The sequence below is a fragment of the Camelus bactrianus genome, chromosome 3 (assembly GCF_048773025.1).
Source record: "Camelus bactrianus isolate YW-2024 breed Bactrian camel chromosome 3, ASM4877302v1, whole genome shotgun sequence".
Taxonomy (NCBI): Eukaryota; Metazoa; Chordata; class Mammalia; order Artiodactyla; family Camelidae; genus Camelus; species Camelus bactrianus.
Window position 1 is genome coordinate 5,295,889 of NC_133541.1, and position 7,282 is coordinate 5,303,170.

Consider the following 7,282-nt stretch of genomic DNA (forward strand, 5'->3'; position numbering starts at 1 on the left):
ATTCCCAGTACCTCCATTAAAAAAAATTACTGTGCATTCCAGTGACTTCACTCCCAGGTAAATCCCTGAGAAAACTCACTCACACAACAACCCGTGCGCCCGCGTTCACAGTGACACTACTCGTCACACCCACACCCTGACGAGGGGGGCGCACACATCGGAGCTTGTGAGGGGAACCTTCAGTTCTCTCCCCGTGGAGCAATCTGCTAGGAGCCTAATGCTCAGAACCCTCTTACAAAAAGCCAAGGAAACACTGCTTTCATCAGGCAGGGAAATCCCGAGCCCGGCTGGAGCCTCGCGCCGCTGTCCCGGCGTCAGGCTCCCGGGGCTGCACCGGGATGCGGGACTCAGGCGCGGTCCTGCTGACCGGCTGCCCTCCGCGCTCCTCGCCGGCCTCTGAGAGCCGCGGCTCGCACTGGCTTGGCTCTCAGCCGCAGGAGGAGCTGCCCCACAGCCCAGGGGGAGCTGGGCACCCATGTTCCCTCACTGATTTTGGCAAACCCGGGGCCTGGAGGAGACTGGTCCAGCTTCCCCTTTACCTTTCCTGGGACGCACCTGTCCGCCACTTCCCAGGACTGCGTTTAGGACGCAAGGGCAAACCCACGACCGCGTGTCTTTGCTTCTCAGAGATGCTTACCCATTTCAAGGACTGGGGGCCGCTTTCTGTTTTAATCACTGTGTTTTGTGATTAACCCCAAACTGCTCACAAGGAGTGTCTAAACAGTCCAAATTTGTGCAACAATCTCCATCCTGCGTCTTCAGTGTGTGTTAATACAACTTGTAGTAGAGTTGGTTAAGTTTGGCAGCATCACCCTGGACTCCCCTCTCCCCTGGAAGGATCTGAGGCCAGAAGCAAAGAGCAGGGTCTCCAGAGAGCCCAGTCCTTGGCCTGCGGGTGAGGAATGCAGGCAGCCTCTCATGGGCAAGTAAGTGGGGAAGGCGATGACTCTGTTGGCGCCCTGAGGCACAATCTACAATGATGGGACATTGCAAGGAGGTTGTAATTAGTGAGGAGGGAACCCCGTGAAGGCTGATCCCACACACCAGCGGACTTCCCCTAGACCTCCCAGCACACTGTGTCCCGGGGACAGGCCTGGCCTCCCCGAGCCGGTCGCATCCCCCGTACATGTGTTTCCTCTTAGTGTGACTCATCGCGATGAGTCAGCTTTCACACGGCGTAGGGCTCCCTCACACCCCAGACGGCCGACGGGTCACCCCGGCCTTTATTTTTGTCTTAATGGATTTATCTTCACTGATTTATCTTCAAGTATCTAAAAATCACTTGCAGATGGAATCCGTCTTCCCTACCACCTGCCTGAGGGCTGGTCAGGCCGAGACATCCCCAGGGTGCCGGCGCGGTGCTCACAGAAACGGGCCCCTCCGTCTTTCTCAACACAGTCGCCCCTTCAGACTGACAGGGGAGTGTATTTCGAGGAACGCTAGCCATTCTGCAGAACTGGAAGCTGAATCTGACATCTCAGAGCACATAATGAGTCCGTGGACCGCAGAGACACCCCGTGACTGCAAGCATCCCTGCAGTGCAGGCAGTGGCAGAACCATTCGGACGCCTGCCTACCCACGACACATACACAAGAAGAGGAGCCACCACCGCAAACCGCTCGCCGACAGAACGCGACCTGCACTGGGGAGGGCGCTGGGAGCAGAAGAGGGCGGGTGGAGGCTCCCTGTTTGCTGCTCAGTTAGTCAAAGGCTGGGATCAGCCAGCAGGCCCGGGACCCGCAGCCGGGCTGGGCCTGCAGCTCACACTGGGTGAGGCTCTCTTGGTCGGAGCTTGGACCCCTGGAGAGCTGGGCCGGGCCCATCCCCGCTCTGTCCCCTGCCTCCCAGGATGTGTTGGCCACCGGGTCACTGGTTCAGCTGAGCATATGCACCCGCCCATCCCCCGTAACACCCCACAACATGTTTATATGTTTTTTTGGCTGAAATGTTTGATGATCCAAAGCTTTGGCCTTTAAATGTGACTCCCACTGTCTTCTTCACTAACGGCTCATGCATGCGATTTGCCTTCTTTCTCTTAGCTTTTTTTTTTTTTAAATTAAGGCGTGATTGACACATGATAAAATATACCATTTTAGTGTGTACTATTTAGTGATTTTTTTTTTAGTACATTCACAAAGCTGGGCAACCATCACTGCTGTCTAATTCCAAAACATTTTTATCATCCCCCAAAGAAACCACATTATTCACAGTCAGGTCCTCAGCCTCTGGCAACCACTAATTCCCTTTCTGTCCTCATGACTCTGACTACAGGTCACGTGAAAGGAATCTTACACTGTGTGGCCACTGCATCTGACCTCTTGCACTCCGCGTAACGTTCTCACCCTCCTTGTAACCTGCCTCACTGCTTCGTTCCTTTTCGTTGCAGTTAATAGAAATACCACCTTTTGTTTATCCGTTCATTGGTTGACGGAGATTTGAGTTGTCTCCATTTTTTATTTCTATGAGTACTACGACTATGAACAACTGTGCACAAGTCTTTGCGTGGAGATATGTCTTCATTTCTCTTGGATTTCTAGCTAGGAATAGAATAGCTCGGCCATACAGTTACCCTGCGTGTAACATTTTGAGGAACTGCCAAATTGTTTTCCAAAGAAATTGCACCACTTTGCCAGCCCCCCAGTACTGTGTAATAGCTCATGTTCTCCACGTCCTCCCTGGCACTTTTGTCACTTTCTGTCTTTTTGTACATCGGCCAGACCGATGGATGTGCTGTGGTGTCTCATGGTTTTGATCTGTGTGATCTGCATTTTCTGATGACTAATGATGTTGAGTACCTTTGCATATGCCAGGGGAACATCTGTCCATGTTCTTGGGGTAAATGAACACAAGCCCTGCGCCCCTTTTCAGTTCAGTGTCTTTGCATTATTGAGTTCTTTATACCCTGTGGATCAGTGTCTCATCAGATACATCATTTCTAAATGTTTTCCCCTGTTCTGTGGGTTGTCTTTTCACTTCCTCGATTGTGTCCTTTGAAAAAACAAAAGTTAATTTTTTATAAAATCCAATTGATCTATTTTTTAAAGATGTCATTGTTTGTTCTATTGGTGTCCTATCAAAGAAATTAACTAATTCAAGGTGATAGAAATTCATGCTTATGTGTTCTTCCAAGAGCTGAACTTTCTTTTGCTTCTGATGACTCCAGTGATGAGCTACACTTTTCAAGGAGGGTGAGCAAAGGAGGAAAAGGATTACAGAGAAAGTAAGTCAGTTCATTTTATTATTTTCTAAGTAATCCCAAGAGATCTGTGCCTGACATGACAGAGAAGACCAGTACTTAACCTGGAAACTTGGAAACAGTTTCTGTGTATCTCGGGGCACCTCCTGAGCCTTCCTCCAGCGTCCCATCCTTACGCAGCACCTGCGTTCTCAGTGTCTGCGTCTTGTGTGTGTGATTTAGCTGAGTGTGGCTGTAGGTCAGGGCTTTGGAGCCCCCGGGCCTCCGGGTGCTGCCTCCTCCCGCCAGTCCTCCTCCTGCAGCTGACCTGCCTCCTTCTCTTCTTCCCTAGCAGCCCACCTGCTGCTGCATCCACTACAGCAAGACCCTGATGACTGGCCCTTGTCCCGTGTGTGGCTGTGCCGTGACGCGCAGTGTGAGCTTCTCTAGGTCAAAACACACTCAAGACAGACCTTTTGATGTTACATGTTACACTCTGAATCTTAAACCTCCTAAAGGGACAAATCGGCCTTTTTGGAGTCTTTCTTAAATCATCCCACACCCACACCTGAGCCTCCCCAGGCCCTCCCATCCTAGGATGAACTGCAGAACCGGAAGCCTCCCAGCATAGGGCCAGCCTTGCCTGCAGACGGAAAGTGTTTTCCAGCCACCTGAACGTAATGCGCCACATGCCCTGGGCCCTCAGCGTGGGACTGACCTGTCCTCTCCCCCCCAGACACGGAACCAGCTCAGTTCCACCAAGTGACCTCCCTTTGTCTCCATTCTGGAATTCTCTGAGTGGGTCGTTCATGACTGCAGCCCGACCCCCACCCCAGGCCTTCAGGGCTCACAACTGTTGCCTACATATTCAGGAAATTAAGACAAAATCAAATAAAAAGTCATTCAACCCACACATCCTGCCCTGGAAAACCCCAAACATTGTTCTTTCCCAGGCAACATCCTTCAGGCCCCACGTTGTCACTGACTGGATCACATCTGCCCCCCTCCGGAGGCTGCAGTTTCTCATTAATACACAGTGACTCCTGGAGGGTGTTTGGTTAGGCTTCTGTGGCCAAGCCGGGGCGACGGGGGCGGCGGGGGGATGGGGCAGTTAGAGGCGAATCTTGGCGTTTTACCCCATCCCTCCTCTCCACCCCTTTTACCAACTTATTTTTGACAGAAAAGAGAAGAAACTAACTTTCAGCACACACAAACACCACACTGGTAGCAACCTCTCAGATTCATGCAGCCAACAGATGAGCAGTTCTCATCACCGTGCACGTTAATTTGTGATCACTGCGTGTTTCAAAATGTTCGCTCGATGTCAAAACATTAGACACTTTTTAGCTCAGACCTTTCCTGCCAACGGCTGTTGACCGTCTACCCGCTGTCTTCTGACCAGCACTCCCAGGCTTTGCTCCATAGATTTAACACAAATGATCAACCACTCCCTGAATACAGGTGTAAATTCACATTCTCTACACTTTGACCAGAATGGTGATGAAAATCAATCAAATGATTTAAAGGGAAAATGTACTAGATGAGCTTCGTACAAGGCAGATAGTAATCATGAGGTCTACTCAGAGTACGTGATGGAAAACAGAAAAAAGATCTCCAAAATACCTGAAGAAAAAGTGTCCCTAACTCCTTTGGGAAATAAAGAACTAACAGTATGTAGCCTACAAATATTCTTCTTTAGTTTGAACGATAGACTTTATGTTGATTCAATGTTTAGGACACAAAACTTATCAGAGGAATATGAAACTACTAATAATATGTTTTATAACAGTAGCCCTCTAACTGGGAGCCAGGCAAGACGCTAAGTGTTTATAAACAGGAACCCAATTTTTATAAAGTAGTATTCGTGTTTTAATTGATGACACAGTAAAATTAAATTATTTTTGAGTGGCTGACCAGGGTCATCTGCATGGAGGTGGAGGACAATGGGTGTCATAAGCAGGTCCTTCCTGGCCTCCCCAGCCGAGCTCTTCACCATCAGAGCAGGTCTTGAGTCACAACCGGTGTGACTTTTTGGCCAAGAATCAGGCTGAAACAAAACCCAGCAAATCTGGAGCTAAATTGGTGCAGTAAAGGCAGCACCGAAGCGTCCCCAAGACAGATCTTAAACGTAAACAAGTTGAGATACACACACATGCATATATATACCATTTATATAATTTTTTTATATTTTAAAAAGTAAAGCTTGGGTGCGTGTGAGAGTGTTTGTAAAAACGTAATAAAGGGGCCTGAACTAGCCTCACTCAGTCTGAACTGAGTAAAATGGAACAGCCACCCTCCAGGTATCTTTCAAGAACGACTTTGAGCCTCTGCCACTTATTTGAAGCTCAGTTGGCAGAAATAGGAATGGAGGTTTTCCTTCAGCAGAGCCTCCCCTCCATCCGTGGTCCCCTCCTCCCTGCCTTGGTTCAGCAGCGCCGGGGAAGAGTACAGAGCAGGGCTCGTCCATCCTGCGGAGGGCTTCCTCACCTCCAGACGACGTGCCCCGGCCGCTGTAGGAGACGGGCTGTGCCTCTACCCTGGGCAGCCGTGGAAGCCAGCATCCCGCAGGGTCCTCCCCCCAGGCGCCCCGGGGAGCAATGTCTTCACATCTCAGCTGCTGGGACATTCCTTCTGAACAACTCACTGATTTTTTATTTTATGGGGACTATGACTAGTAAACATTCATGTTTCTGCTAATTCTTCTGGCAAATAAAATTGGGGACCTGTGTCTAGCAGACCGCGGCACATTGTCATTTCATAGCCCTGGTTCCACGGCCTTTCTCTGCTCAGTGTCCTTTTTCCCAGATGCCCTCAGCTGCTAATTCTGTTATCCTATATTTATTGTTGTAAGAAACCCACAAAGTCTTTGCTGATCTAAGTAGACTTACATAAATAGACGGTTCTTTGTTTTAGAAAATGAAAGATTATTAATATTCTAGGGCTTCTAAAATGAGAGTATACATCCTGGAGGGTCCCTAGAAGATTCCAAGTCGTGCGTGGAGACACATTTTTTTTATTTCAATGTTTTCATATCTATTTTAATATATTTTAGGGCACACACACTCACATACACATATGTATTTCATTATACTCATGACCTCATTGATAGATACTATTAGGGCAAGCAAGTAGCACCTATTTGATTTTTTTAATTGAGTCAATTTAATATTATTTTTTATTATTTTAATTATTATTCTCATTATTATGTAATATTAAAGATTATTTTCATGGGAGGCAAAATCATGAAGAACTTCCTTGAGTGACACAAGTTCGGGAGATATGAATGCCCCAACACAACGAGAAGTTCCTATAACTGGACAGAGATAATCTTTAACTTAGAAAATCTGGCTGTATGCCGTTACACGTGCCACATCTATAACATCAGGGTACGCAGAACTTGCAAGAAGAAAAATGGGAAGAAAAGCTGTACCGAGAAAATACTAATGTAACTACAGGGGGGTCAGCTCCGCTTGTGTCAGACACCAAGGCAGAGAACGAAGGTCGCATTCACGAGAAGGGGAAGGACAGGAAGATACATGTTTAAAAACGTGTATACACCTAATAACAGAGACTCAGAACAGATAAAGCAAAAACTGCCCAAAGCATGAGGTGGACAACCACACCACAGGGGGGACACTGCGAAGAAAGAGAAGCGGGTGAGCAGCCTGTGCCTGCCACAGGGGCGTAAAACCGTGCAGCGTGTCTGGGGGACACTAAGTGCCAGCACGCGGGGCAGGGACTGCCGCTCAGGGAGGGACTGAGGACCAGACTGCACCTGACGCCACAAAGGGCTTGGAAAGTGGGTGGGGGCTTGAACTTCTCCCCCAGACTCCCTGCTGTGTTCACGGGGGACAGGGGAGGGGGCAGCACGATCAGACTGTCTGGGAAGAATTGCTCTGTAAGTGTGGGGTTAGTGAACGCCCCTCTGAAACACTGAAGCAGACAGGGAACTGCCCCAATAGACGGAGTCGCTGCAGCCTGGGGCGAAGTGGAAATGAAAACAGTTGTTCGCTAAAGAACCGTCCCACTCTCTGAGCCCGTGATCCTGAGTTTAGATTAGTCTGGGTTTTTGTTTCTTAGCTCAAATATTATCCCTCCGCTGGACTG